We start from the raw sequence: 16,312 nt of genomic DNA, 5'->3' as shown, positions 1-16,312 counted from the left end.
AATGCCAAATATAAACACTAAGTATAGCACATCAAATGGAGTTAAAAACAGGAGGAAAGTGTTTATCTAAAAGGGAGAGGTAGCTTATGATAAAGGAATTAAAGGTGGCAAAATCAGCAATGCGAAAAATGAGAAGTGAAAGTTTGATGACCTTACCTTGGACAAATATATGGGGCAGGGCCCAACAGGTCCAAGGACAGCCCAAAGGCAACTGTGCTATAACATCCCTTACAGGACCCAAATTTCAAGTGAAGTTGTGTTCATTTCCATCTAATATAAAAGGGTGAATAATTTAGATAATATAGATACATATAAAGTATATTTCTTCTACATAAGAATTTAATAATAATTGTCATAAGATAGAGAGAAACTTATCTCAGAGCCAAGCAGAACATACCTTATCAGTTTTTAAACTTGTAAACTTTACTGTGAGAAATTATCAAATTGCTTCTACTTACATTTGCATCAAGATTGAGGGCTAATATAATACTTCACAAATCTTCTCTTTATTTTCATAATCAGTCACTGAAAATGTGAGATTTTATTTCCTTGAAATGTTATGACTGGTGTAAGGGAGATAACTGAATGATATACATAAGGTGTGGTAACCTTGAATACATTATCCATGTAATATAGATGAGTTCATCAACAACCTGTATTAACTTCATTGCAATTAAATTATCTCAAAATACATTACTGACAAAGTGAGAACCTAACATTTAGACTCTTATGTTTAGTGGAGACCTCAAGAGTCATGTAATTTTAATTTCTAAGATGACGCAGCTCTTTCATATCACATAGTTCATATTTTCTACAATGCCGGCATGTAGAGTGCAGCCTTCCATAACCATGCAGATATCATCTCATGCCAATTTGGATTCTTGCGATGGGATGCAAAGTTTCAAGAACAGTGTGGATTTGAATGGAATGAATACGCACTGTGTGACTAAAATGGTTATCATTCTGTAATGTTGGACCAAACATGGAAATTCCACAGGAGCAGCTTGACAGAAAGAAATAGGATTAATTGAAAGTCAATAGTAGATTATAATTGGGCTTATACAAGTGCCAATGGGAAATGCTGACTTAAGGAAACTGTTCTTGTTTGTTGGTATTCACTGCTACTTCAACAAAAGGGAATGCAAGAGAACTGAACTAACTACATGAACAATTTCAAAGCAGGAGAGTGTAAAAAAAAAAGGGACAATTAGAACAGGACAATTCAAATCAAAATGGGAAGGAATACCAAATCCTTAATAAATTACCTAAAAATTACTCATGCCAGAACATCCCACATGGTACAAGTGATCTATCTACAAGTGTACTTAGAATGTTCTCTATCCTGGTTTATGGCATGCCTTACAAGAACAAGATAGTTGTTTTTGTACACATGATTTTTCATCTTTTGCAGGTACAATAGCCAATATTTGGCCAAAATCAACTATATTATGTTTACATAACTTATTTTGTTGCATGCATTCCAATCTAGGAGGTAACAGCACATACATAAAGGCATCAGGTAACACAAGTCTATATCTATCATAGCTATAGTTATCAAAAGTCCCCATCCAAAGCCATCTTGTGCTATTTTCTAAAGATTTCATACATTTTATTCTTAAAGAACTTTCAATATTTGACCAAAAGTGTTCAGCATACATTTGTTTTCCTACATCAAACTAGTATAGTTCATAAATGCCGCCCACATGTATGCGTTTCTATGGAAACACTGTGAGGCTATTGTTTCCTTTAGGTATCACGGTACCAATTGTTTTTCCATATACCTCAATGCTAATGTTTTGTGAAATAAATATACTTTCTGTCCTACTTGGGCATGCATGTCACACGCTGTCATATAGAACAATGCTAGATTGTCAATTTGACAATGACATAACCAGGTACTCCATTGCATTTAAGAGAGATAACTCTACTGGAACTAGACAGGGGTAAGAGTTATCTAGTCACAACAAGCACATTTTCAGTCATGTGTACCATATTTTAAAAAAATCATAAAAAATACAAAATATGATCTAGATAGAAATTAACACAAACTCACATGTTGCCAAGAGGCTCAACTTTTTTTTAAGCCAAACAGAAAGTACAAGTCTTACATAATGCACCAATCACAGCTAGTTTTGTTCTTTAATTCTGAATACAATGTTCCATACACCTTAAGCTCCGCCCACCTGGACTTGCGCAATTGGTACCGTTATACCACAAAGGGAATGAAAACAAAATTTTTTAGCTCGCATGGTAAAGTAATTGTATTTTTATTTTCATTCTCTATACAGCCAGAGAATACGACATATATGTCTAACATTTCCGTAATAGTATTATTTACATGTAGGTAATTGATATCTTCAAAGCATTTAGCGCGTTGCCCTTGAAAGTGCTGGGCCCGTAGCATATGCTACTTTCGCTAGTAAGATAATCCGGCACTGGTTAGCATAATATATTTTCTAAGTTGCCTCCAGCTATCTATTTTGCTCAGAAATAGTTCGTGTGTTCAACTGGCTACTAACCTTGCAATCGATTTTTCTTGCCCGTCATCTTTTATGATACATCAAATTTTCTGATTCTTGCATATTTTCCTAATAACAGTCGAATCTACCGTATTTGCCAGTGTTTAACCTAACCCCAAATGTGAACAATGTAATTCAGTTAGAGCTGCTGTCACATAATGCACACATAATTCAGTCTATACCGCTAAAAAGAACATTCAGGTAAAACGAATAGCATGGACCCTGATCTGTTGGTTTACGATCACTGTGCAAGTAATTGGCTTGTTTGTTGTTGTTTTGTTGTTTGTTTGTTTTTTATTTATTTTTTTATATTATTATTTTTTAGTTCCGACCAGCATTTACGTGGGAGCATATTCAATCCACTGACACGTTCTCAACTCGTACTATTCTTGCGTAATCAATAACTAATTATATAAAGTGCAGCATAAACATCAGCCTCTCATCCATATGTAAAAGTAGTAATTAGTAAGAATATGATAGATTTCTGCATTCATATTTTGGGTCTCACCAAAAGCATTGTTTAAGAATACTAAAAATCAAATAAAATAATTAATAATGTTTAATATTTGCCTATATTGATATCTTATATCTCTCTACACAATAACACAACAAACAAAAAAAGTTTAAAAATTACCTGTGCAGAGTAATTTTTTTTACAGTAACACACTCGTATCATTCTGTGTGAACCATAGATATGAATCGACACTCACTGATGCGGTATAATACGCCGTCAGTAACGGAATCGTGTGGTGATACGGAAATGCTAGCATGACAACATGAGTATTTACTAGAGCTATGAAAATTGAAAGCAATACATAAGCTGCTTTGTCTAGCGCAGAGTGAGGCGAGTATGTAATCAAATCTTGAGGTTAGATTAATTTTACCCAAGGAAAATTTTGTGCGACAATAATCTGTCCACTATTAAACATGTCGTCAAATATAACATATCAAAGGGTACATGATAATGGTGTGCCTTTAAGAGATATTTGAGACGGTGGCTTTAAATTGTACGTAACAATTTTTGCAGCAGCAAGTTTGAATGAAACTGTTCAAGCTGTATCAGATGGCAAATTGCCCGTTTTCATTGTTTTGTTTTCATTTGTGTGTTATGTGGGGAGGGTCTCGTACATTTCAAATATATAAAATCTACAGCACTTGAGGGATGTTTAAATTGTTGATACGTTGTACAATTGCTTTTCGTTGATAAGTTCAGATCTTTTACTTTCTTGTTTATAGTCTTTCTTTTAGTAGCTGTAGTTTGTAAGACATTCGGTTTTCGCTATGACTCCAAATTGTAAATGACATAACTGATACCCAAAACCAACAAAAGAATGGATACAGACTGAGCTCCTAATATTACATGTTCCTCTTTTAGTTTTTCTATTTGCTCTGTTTAATTCCTTTACCATTTGCTCGAGATCTTCATCAATTTCTTCCAGTTTGTTTGTGCTGTATCTTTTTTCCAAACTAAAGAATTTATTCAACTTTGATTATACGTCCTTTAGTTTCTAAGACAAACAGTGTAATTTTCTTTTTTGCTGTGCTGCTTTGTCTGCCAACAGCTTACACACCTTTCCCGTTATTATTCGTTTGTCTGATTAAGCCAGGTTTTCTACCAAAATTGTATTCAATTCCAGTTTGTATTTGTCATCTTGCCGTCTTTTTTAAAAAAAGGATTTGCTTGCTACTTTGAGTGTAAAAAAAAAACAAGACAACACAATATCAGATTATGTAAAGCCCTAATGTCGCCGTGTTTCATAAATGTTACCATTCGTCCAATCTAATTAAAGTTTTGAAGGAAGGAAATGATTTTTTTAATTAAAAAAAACACAACCTATTTGACGTTAATCGTACTTTGAAATAAGATGTTAGGTTTAAACGACATTCAGCTATTCTGTTTAGAATTAGGGGGTGCCACAGTTTAATTTAGTCCACAAAGTCGATCGTAATTCCCATCTTTTTCGGGAGTGCTCCAAAATTCGGCAAACTGTGTTAGTGACAAATATAATTGCAATAACAATCGCAAGTTGTTGACAAACTGATTAGAGAGGGAATGAAAAGAGGTGAGGTCCGCCTTTTTAGGCAGATATGAGAAGATCAAGCGTACATTAAATAAAAATAGGACTTGGGTGAATATTGGTGGCGTTAGAATGCTTTGAACGGCGAACGTAGGATGAAGACAATCCCAGCTGTTGCAGATTTCCTTATTAATTTGTGAGCATACGACACGGACATGCAAAAACTACGTCATTTATGCCTTTGAAGAAAAAATACTCGTAAATGCTAGGCCGAGTACTGCATCATATCAAACACAAAATGAAAATAGCATATCACATTAGGATACCCTACTGTATATGACAGCGTTGCCATTGCTGCTTATGTTTACGACAGTCACGTCATCAAATCTTGTGCTCCAGATTTCGACTGAAATCGGCTGATCTATGGATATCGCCTATCAAAATCGGTTTAATTCGTACGTATGTGAAAAATGCCCGGGTTTCGCAGTGGGGGTGGGTGGGCTTTACATGGCTCATAATGTGATGATGCGTCGATATTATCTAATTTTAATGGCACCCAAAGATGTTTAGGACCAATATCTTTCATGATTCAGCATTATTCAAATGAGTTGGCATGTACGACTTTTTGTACATAATGGCAGCATTGGGACTTTAACATCGGCATTATTTACAACAACAATTCAGCATAAGCTCTGATTAGCGATTAACCGACATTGCATCAAACAAATGAGTCATTACAACAAGCATGATTTTCATGACTTACAACTACATCATAGTACATGTACATAGATTCAAATAGACCAAACACAAAATGCATACCTTGAAACATGAGCAAGCAAAGCATTTTAAAAGACAGTGATTAAAAGTGAATAAAACATTAAAAAGTAATGGTCCGAGAATCGACCCCTGAGGTACCCCTTTTTCAATTTCAATCCAACTACTCAAGACATCCCGCTGCTTAATTTTCTGCTTTCGATTCGACATATAGTTCAGTAAGATTCCTGCTGTGTTGTCTAACATACATACCATAAATCCTTAACATGCAAATCAGAATATCAGGAAGGAGACCTCAAAACCTTTGGATCAACCCACCAGAACTGTAGCTATCTATTTGTTTTCATCACCAGTCTTAAAACATCACAGAAGGAAGTTTGTCTTAAAGAAACCGTAACAAAATAGTCTGGTACACATGTCTGTTAAAATGTTACCAAAAATGATGTCAACTGCGTGTCAGTTGATTTCTTAAAATAGTTTTGATATGATGGGTAAAATGCTGACAGGTCTATAGTTACTTTTTTCATTAGGTTTTTTCTTTTTGAAAATCGGAACTACTTGACCTTCTTCAAACGACTATGAAAACTATTAGACTGTACAGTTTTCATAATTAGATCTGTAACTAGCTCACAGGGACTGTCAGCTTTTAATATTTTAATAGGAATTTGATTCCCTCTCTAGCATGGTTTGAATTTAAACTTTCTTATCATTTTTTTTCTCTCACTTATTCTTGATTAACTCGCTTAAACTCAAAAGGTTATTCACGTTACTATTGCCCTTAATAGTCTTCATACTCTAGGTTAAACGGTCAAAAAGGAACATCCTTACCAATGTCTAATGCCACATTAATATAAAATTATGGAAGATTTCACATAGTTCTCTATTATTGTTTAAAATTTGTGTACCTTCAGCAAGCCTGATCTTATCTTGACCATCCGATCATTTATTAGAGAAATATGGCTTAATAATTGGCCAAACGTTCCTATATTTAGTGCTCCCTGCTCATCTTTCTAAACGTATGCGCTCAAAGACTTATTCTTTAACTTGCTTACCAACTTTCTCTGCTTTCTATAGTTTTCATATACTTTGCATGATCTGTACTTAGTGTATTTTGTGAACAACATGTGTTTATCGTATATAGATTTTCATTAGTTCTCTGTTCATATAAGGTAATGGTTGCTTACGTAGGTATGTATGTTTCGTTGGAGCATATTCGTCTATAACATTTAACAGAACCTTTTCCAAATTACTATAATTAGAGTTGACAGATTCTGAGTCAATACCGAAAACCAGGACAGTAAATGGAGCATTTTATAAATCAGTTACAAAGTCAATAACATCAAAATCTTTGAAAATTATATGTATTATTTTTCCGTGGTAGCAGAATGAACAGTGCTTCTTAATTGAGTAAAGACCAAATTATGAAAATTACTAATACCAGTAGTCACATTTAAGGTTTTAATACATTGGCTTTGTTCATTTGTAAGAATGAGATCAACGCAAGATGAATTACGTCCAATCTTAAAACGTAGAGGTTCTCTAATTAAGCATGCCACTTCAAAATTAACACATATATCACATAGGCATTGAGATTCGGAGAGGTCCTGCATATCAAAATTTAGGTCACCAATGATAATAAGAAAACACACTTTACTAGACTTCAGTCAAGCAATTTTACAAGATTTTCCGAAGGAAAAAAAAGCATTTAATTTATTGATGGGTGCTTGTACACGTTATGAATTAACTATTTAATCTTATTTAGAAACAGTTCATAAGTTCATCTGCTCCTGGTGCTCGGATTCTAGTTCATTCATCCTGATTCATTTATCTCGTTAGAATTGTTACTTACATCTTTTAAATTCCTTATGTCCCTTGTTGAATGTGGGCAATATGGTCACTGTTTAGACGCTAAAGATTATCTGAGTGGTGAAAAAACTAGGTAACTAATGGTCATAGTTGTCACAAAGTGTCACTGAATGTACCTAACCTGTCACTAAATGACGATGAATGCACCTAAACTATCACCAATTGATACTGAATATACCTAAACTGTCACTAATTGATACTAAATGCACCAAAACTGTCACTAATTGATAATGAATGCATCTAAACTATCACTAATTTATACTGAATGTACCTAAACAGTCACTAATTTGATGCTGAATGTACCCAAACTGTCACTAATTGTTACTCAGTGCACCTAAACTGTCACTAATTGATACTGAAAGCACCTAAACTGTCACTAATTGATACTGAATGAACCTAAACAGTCACTAATTTGATGCTGAATGTACCCAAACTGTCACTAATTGTTACTCAGTGCACCTAAACTGTCACTAATTGATACTGAAAGCACCTAAACTGTCACTAATTGATACTGAATGAACCTAAACAGTCACTAATTTGATGCTGAATGTACCCAAACTGTCACTAATTGTTACTCAGTGCACCTAAACTGTCACTAATTGATACTGAAAGCACCTAAACTGTCACTAATTGATACTGAATGAACCTAAACAGTCACTAATTTGATGTTGAATGTACATAAACTATCACTAATTGATACTGAAAATACCTAAAATGTCAGCAATTTTATAATGAATGCACCTAAAGTGTCACTAAATTGATACTGAATGCACCTAAATAGTCACTAATTGATATTTTATACCTAAACAGTCACTAATTGATATTGAATGTACTTAAACTATCCCTAATTTGATAATGAATATACCTAAACTGTCACTAATTGATACTGAGTGCACATAAACTGTCACTAAATATACCTAAACTGTCACTAATTGATACTGAATATACCTAAACTGTCACTAATTGATACTGAGTACACATAAACTGTCACTAAATAAACCTAAACTGTCACTAATTGATACTGAATATACCTAAACTGTCACTAATTTGATAATGAATGTACCTAAACTGTCACTAATTGATACTGAATATACCTAAAATGTCACTAATTTGATAATGAATGCACCTAAAGTGTCAATACGTTGATACTGAATGCACCTAAATAGTCACTAATTGATATTTTATGTACCTAAACAGTCACTAATTGATACTGAATGTACTTAAACTGTCTCTAATTGATACTGAACTTACCTAAACTATCACTAATTGATACTGAATATACCTAAACTGTCACTAATTTGATGATGAATATATATACCTAAACTGTCACTAATTGATACTGAATATACCTAAACTGTCACTAATTGATACTGAATATACCTAAACTGTCACTAATTTGATAATGAATGCACCAAAAATGTCACTAATTTGATGATGAATATATATACCTAAACTGTCTCTAATTGATACTGAACTTACCTAAACTATCACTAGTTGATACTGAATATACCTAAACTATCACTAATTGATACTGAATATACATAAACTGTCACTAATTGATACTGAATATTCTTAAACTGTCACTAATTTGATACTGAAGTCACCTAAACTGTCACTAATTGATACTGAATGCACCTAAATAGTCAGTATGGTTCTGTAGCGTCTACAGTTCTTTGTTATTCCACAGACAACAATATTCCGGTGTTTAAATTTCCGAATAAAATTTAAAGGAAAGTCTTAGTCCAAGAATTCTGTATGAGCACTCAAATATTTCCAGGAAAAAGATTCAATCTTTTAGAATCCAATAATTTGAATAAAAATTAAAATATAACTCCAAACTGTCACAACAAAATGAACACCTTTACGTCCCAATGTTTAGAAGCCCAACTGCCTAATTTCTCTATAAACAAAGGCTATAAGTAACTTAAGAAGCAAAACAGATTCCCGGATGAGGGTCACGTGATCACATTCCAGAATTGTTTAGAAGGTATCTACACGTCTAATGAAACGCAGTCCAGTACAGCCTCGATTTCATTATTATCATACACATATTAAAAATGAATTTAAAAAATGTTGTTTACTTGACTCTCAATCAAGGCCAGGAACTAGGTCAGCATAAGATACAAAGTTCTGTGTTTACAACTAACAGTCAGGTCAAACTTATTTCTGGAAAATAGGAAATTCCTAGAGAAAAAAATTACATTACTTTGACATGTGGTGAAATTAAAATTAAAAAGATTTCAAAACTTACAAGCAATTAAATTAAATCAAATGTAAATTAAATCCAATATTTATAACGCCTTCTCTGATTATTGTATTCAGTGGCTACAACCACTTTCATTAACATAATTGAAAACAAAAATCAGATTGCTGAGATGAAATTTGATGCTACAAGTATATAATATTGACATTAGAAACATCAGATGAAAAGGTTGTAGATGCACTCTCGCCTGTATAGAAGTACTATATAATTTTATTTTGTGTATATTTTGTGCCGTGTATAATACATCTACCTGTGTGATTTTAATTAGTATAGTATCATGTGCATATTTACTTGACTAATATGCAAAAGAAAATTTTATTATATAAATGTTTCTTGTTCTTTATGAGGGGAGATGTTATGAATATTTATACACTGTCCTTGACTGTGTCCGTGATTTAGGGTTATGAAAATAGTTTTTGCCTACCTGTCTTTTGTCAAGATAAAGTATTAAAACCAAATTTTGCTACGAATCTGTATTGTTAAATTATGTAAGCAAATCGGACAAGTTTAGTAATTTAAGGAGAACATCCATATATGTGAACTAATTCACAATAAATCTTAAATGTTCTATACAAAGTCTAAAATTATAGAATGTTGCTAATAAATTCCAATAGTCTGGAATGTCCTGATGTATCATACTGAAATGATACAAAATGTCTTTGAATGAATACTGACTAATCCCAAAGTTGTGTTTTAGTCCAGAATGTTTGCACTTTGCAATTTCAATGAAACTTTAAAGAAATTATTCCTGTTATATTATATCTGAACACAACAATACATCATTCCACAAATTGAACTTAAAACAGAAATGTATAATTGTTTACCTAGTCTCTTTTATATACAGGCTGTCATCGGATCTATGATGCCATAGTATTTTCTGTCAAACTAGTCATTTCTAATGTAAAAATTCACTAATTCGTGAACGTTCCCGGTCTTAAACTTAAATTCAAGCAAACACATGACGAAATCCGGTAGGCACAACCCTCAGCCACGACAAAAGTCAGGTAGGTCAAAACTCTGCTCTCAAAATCAAACAAAGCTCAAGCACACAATAAAAAGTAAATATGCATCACAATTTGAGACCAAGGCGTATCCTTTCTTTACGAGCATAGAATTTTCAGGAAGAGAATTTGTTTACAATTTAGTTAAGATGATTGGTTTTCCAGAACACTTAATTGCATCGTAGCTCAAGTGCGGATGTATATAAAGGTGAGAACCGCGAAGGCTCTTTTCAAGATGTTACAGATCGGACATTTGGATGTTACAAGACAATATGTTACAGATCGGACATTTGGATGTTACAAGACAAGATGTTACAGATCGGACATTTGAATGTTACAAGATAAGATGTTACAGATCGGACATTTGGATGTTACAAGACAATATGTTACAGATCGGACATTTGGATGTTACAAGAAAAGATCTTACAGATCGGACATTTGGATGTTACAAGACAAAATGTTACAGATCGGATATTTGGATGTTACAAGACAATATGTTACAGATCGGACATTTGGATGTTACAAGACAATATGTTACAGATCGGACATTTGGATGTTACACGACAATATGTTACAGATCGAACATTTGGATGTTACAAGACAAGATGTTACAGATCGGACATTTGGATGTTACAAGACAAGATGTTACAGAGCGGACATTTGGATGTTACAAGACAAGATGATACAGATCGGACATTTGGATGTTACAAGACAAGATGTTCCAGATCGGATATTTGGATGTTACAAGACAAGATGTTGCAGATCGGACGTTTGGATGTTACAAGACAAAATGTTACGTATCGGACATTTGGACAAGTTTTAAAAATTGCTGATTCGTTACAACGTAAAACGGAGAAGGTATGTTACCGTCCCGGCTATTTTCAATTTAAAGCACTGCTTGAAGATGTTAAGAAGACAATTTACATGTGGTTTTTTTAAGCAGATCGTGTTTATATACATGATTTCTTTTAAGCATAAATGGGACTTGTGTACCTTTGCCCTCATATATATATATATATATATATATATATATATATATATATATATATATATATATATATATATATATATATATATATGTGTGTGTGTGTGTGTGTGTGTGTGTGTGTGTTCCTTATGTTCAGTACTTTAAAATGTTTACTTATCAGATCTTGTTTTATTTATTTTATTAACGTTACTACTGGTATAAATACTTGTATCACAGTAAGTTAAACGTATTTCTTTCTGATTACTTGGATGTTCGACCAAGTTCAGTTCCACTCTAATCTATGTTCGACCAAGTTCAGTTCCACTCTAATCTGAGACCTTTATTTCCGTACAGCTAGTATTGCATATTTGGAGGGGAAAAAACTTCAAATTTGCATGGAAATATTCAAAATTATAATAAAAGCTAAATGCGCGAAATTTTTAAATGATTCCTAACTCTTGTGTTTACGCAGCGAAAATATTACGTAACTTAGTAGAAAAGGATTCGTCACATTAAACGCCGTACTTGTAAAATCTGTCTTCTCAAGTTACTCCTCGCCATATAGGCTTCACTTGCCACTTTTCGGTGGATCTTGCATAGTTTAACATGGGTTCTGAAATATTTATAAAGATTTCTAAACTAGTTGTAAGAACTATTTACAATATTAAAATATGAACCTATGATGCCAAGAAACGTAACGTCAGGCTTATGTTTTTCTTTAAATGTATTCAACTACATCTTTGAGGTGATCATTTCGTAGACATTATACTAATTTATGGGTAGATATTAGGGCAAGAAAATCACTTGGTTTAGAACTTAAGTTCGCTTTAATCACTGACCTAATAGTTAAATGTTCAACAACAGGACTCATCATTTGTTCATTTCATCTTAGAATGATATCAAACTTGCTTTGTCAGCAGATATTTCTCAGCAGTACTGATTCCTTATACTCTCTTAGCAGTTGAATAAAATAAATTTGTTGACGCAACAACATAAAAAAATTGACATAAGTACCCATATACACCAGCTTTGATAAGTCATATCATGGGACTTGTTTACACACCAATTTTGAAAGGTCTTGATGACGAACTTGTATATACATTACCGAAATTAGGTGGAAAAGCTCATGTTCACATAGCAACGTTAGGATGGCATCTGTCATGCATTCTCTTTTTGTATCTAGGGTCAAGTTAGGAACGTGAAATCTTCATAGTACATCATCTAGTTTTGTTCGAAATACAATGTATAACTCAACAGCTAACCCAATACCTAAATCTGTTTCTTTAAATACATGTTCGGTTGAAATTCGCGACATTACTAAAACCACTAAACATTTGTGATGGAAATTCATTTCCACCGATAAATTACACTAGTGTGCACACTGCCATAGACAATATTTATGAAAAAGTAAATAATTAAAAAGTCAACAATAAATTAGCGAATACAGATCTTGAACGTAGCATATGTTGAATTCACATTTCAATCTATTGCGACCCTTTTTTAGATTAAGTGAAATAGATCAAACGATGTTTCATTTAAATTATTCGTATTAGTTTTGTGTAGAAAATCGCATTACCATTTGAAAAGTGAAATTCATCTTTGTTTATAGATCTTATAATGTTTAGATAATCCATGCTCTCTCTCTCTCTCTCTCTCATTTTACAGCATTGTGATTTCTTTTATAAAAAATCTTAATTGTTCTCGAGTCGTATGCCATGTGTATTCTTCTGAATGATTTCTTTCAATAATATTGTGTTCCGTTCTAGCAAAAACAAATTTGCACAGCCAAATTAAAAGACTATCATCGTCAAGGAATATTATATTCTCAAGGACATAAACACAATATTTTTATTTTATAACGACACGTGCAGCCAAGTACAAAGCATGAATATTTTCCTTGTTAAATCAGCATACAAAGTTTTCTGAAATATTGTATCAGGACTGAACAAGTGCGTGTCAGGTTGTTTGTCTTTCTGTCGTTTGTTTAATCGTTTTTCACATTTCTACCGCTTTACTTCCTATTATTCTGAAAGATTAGAGTAATATATGCCAACAAAGATTCTGTTCACTTAAAGCAAAGTAACAAAATAAACAAAAAACAAAACAAGCACGCCATAGATAATTTGAACAGGTGGAAAACAAAGGTGCGACATGAGACTGATGCATTTCGGACATTACATTTTGGTGATTATCTAGATTCCCGGACTGTATCATATGACATTGAGCCTACCATCACGATAACAGGGTACAATAACCTTGTGATACGTTATGGGGGGGGGGGTATTACGTTATGAGGGTATACATCTGCATTGATGTTGGTGTCATAGTAGTTGTCGTTGTTGTTTTGGTGGTGGGTGGGTGTGGGTGTGCACTCGGGGAAAAGGAAATAGTTTGAACTCGAGGGTTCCAACTCCTTCACTGGTTCGCCATCAAAGGTCTATGCACAGACAAAGATGCATGCTTGTAATTCTTACCTGATCCGTTTTTCAATAAATATGTTGTATACCAAATTCATAGAACAGTGCGCTCGTTTTTGTTCTCTCTCTCTCTCTCACACACACACACACACACACACACACACACACACACATTCAACTTTATTCAAACAACACGTGCAATTTCGTCTTTTGAGTACGACTGACTTCACAAAGTTGCACGCATCAGACCAATTAATACAGAGCTGATCATATAAGAATGGTTTACTCATTCCTTATATCTTCAAATAAAGCACTCCTGCAGCCTGGATCTGTGATAAACCTTTTTTAGATATAACGGTGTGCATATAAACGAGACAAGTGGCCGTGAAAGAGAAAATACTTAGTTAAAACCAAGTAACAACGATTGCAGTACTGCAAAAGATAAAATAAAGAACAAAAAAAAAACAAAAAAACAATGTGTCCAGTGTTGTCTTGATCAAACTATACGAATACAGCGCGCATGTTTTCTGAGTTAATTTGAATCAATAAAAATAGGTCCGAGGACATGGGTCAGCAACATGTATTGCTTCGCATTTTGTATCTTTACTGTGAAAGAGGAAACACCACTTACCTTTTTGTGACATTACAGAATTGCGCAGCGTGTATTTAAGAGAAATTCTGGATCATGTATAATCCCAAGTGTAACCCGAATTTCACCGTTATAAGGATCAACAGAAACAGCGATACTGATTTTGCTCCTGCTGTTTCTGCATTATCGCTAACCGATGACGTTACGATATCGACACGCGGAAGAAATCGATGAGCTTGACAGTGCATTGTCTGGAAAGATCCGGGGGTTCCAAGTGACAGAGAATGGTTAGTGCGTGCTGCTGGTAATGTGGTAAAGTATGATCTGACAGCGCTGAATTTCAACAAAGCCTCTGTGTAATCGATAAATTTTGTGACAATATCCAATTAGATGTAATCATAAATCACATGTGGGCGAAAGGTAAACATAATTCCGATCATTATTCTTCATTAAGCGGAGACGGACGGAAAGCAATACATCATCATTGGAATAATTTTGATTTTGATGTTGTCAGATTCAAAGATTTGCTGATAATTATTTGCAAAAATCTCATATTGATGTCCTGAAATCCTTCACAAGCAAATAAAGATTAAAAAAACCATTAGCAGTACGCACGTTTGCAACGGTATTTAACCCGACATTCAGGAGTTTTGAAAAGCGCCTATGTGCATAGACAGAGAGTTTAATTTGGATTTATCGACATATTTTTTCCCAATAATCAGTGAAAGTTCGTTTACGTATTTAGCGCGAGCAAATCTTGTAAAGAAAATCCCTGCATCTTCCGAGGCAATGGCATGGATATGATTATTGAAGTCTATAACTGGTAATGGCATCTGAATAGTTGATGCCATTTAACGAAACGTGTGACCACTATTGTTGGCAGAGTACATAACTGACTGGATTTCACCCATAATCCTTTTATCTCAATTTAGGTTTACAATCGTGCAATCTGATTAGATGAAATATATTTAGTTCAAAGTTCAGTTTGAAAAAATTGATTGGCTTAAGTGTAGACGGCGTATTGGTACAATCTAGAACCTGTTCCGCGAGATTATATACGTAATTTATCATTTTTACTCACCTAGAAACATACATTTCCTCAAACGGACTGGCAATTGAAGCTTTGAAGGCGAGCACAACGTGGGCTTTGAAGAATGCGAGTACAACGTAAGATTTGAGAACGTAATATTGAAGACATAAGAAAGAATTTTAAAACAGTAGACATCGAAATATAAGAGGAAAGTTTCAATAGCTTCCTTCCTGTAACTAATTAGATTATACAAGTGTATTTGAAACGTGTTCATGCAAAAGAAACCGGGTTCAGTCGTATAAAAGGCATGTGTTGTAATATAATGACCTGGACGAAATTTTCTCTAAGCTCACGTTAACATTCATACAAAATAAAATCTTGTCTAATATTAAAAATTGGAAGAATTGTGCTGTTTTTCTCCGTTGCTTTGGAGCCCGTTGAAAGTGGAGAAGGCATAAGACAAGTGTTTGCTCTATAGATCTCACACAAAACTACTTGACGTTTTTAATCTAGAGAACCATGTCCAGTGTGACGCAGACAGCTGATGGACATGAATGCTTCTGTATCGGCAGCAAATAACCTTCAAGTGTTGTTGTACCGACAAACACCAATCCAAACAGACTGTTGTTGTGTGTTGCGTTGAGGATACGTGCTAATATTTGAAAGAACGGAAAGTTAACTTTCGTCTGTCCTTGAAATAAAGAAACGAATTTTCACAACGAAAGCATTGCTATTTTCTGATAACCAATTGATGAAATTCTAACATGACAAACAATTAAATATCGGCTTGTTTTCTTTAATAATTTACTTCCGAATTGTATGAAGCGAAGATAGTCTTACAGATTTGCACATTGAAAGTAAAGTCTTT

The 16,312-nt window shown here is 33.7% G+C and overlaps 1 protein-coding gene across 2 annotated transcripts in view; it reads right to left on the bottom strand.

Annotated features, from left to right (window-relative positions):
• LOC149794266 (uncharacterized) overlaps positions 1 to 15,600 on the bottom strand; it is a 90,406-nt gene extending 74,806 nt beyond the window's left edge. Inside the window, exon 1 of one of the 2 annotated variants that reach the window (XM_089968406.1) lies at positions 15,496 to 15,600. The gene's annotated coding sequence lies outside the window, so the exon portion shown is untranslated. Of the gene's footprint in view, positions 1 to 14,456; positions 14,635 to 15,495 lie in introns of those variants that run through there. The other variant, XM_089968405.1, reaches the window with a different exon arrangement.
• Positions 15,601 to 16,312: the final 712 nt, after the last annotated feature.

Source organism: Sinohyriopsis cumingii, chromosome 8 (assembly GCF_028554795.1).
Source record: "Sinohyriopsis cumingii isolate HCF-2022 chromosome 8, ASM2855479v2, whole genome shotgun sequence".
NCBI lineage: Eukaryota > Metazoa > Mollusca > Bivalvia > Unionida > Unionidae > Sinohyriopsis > Sinohyriopsis cumingii.
Note: the sequence above shows the minus strand (reverse complement) of the source record. Positions and strands in the feature narration are given on the sequence as shown.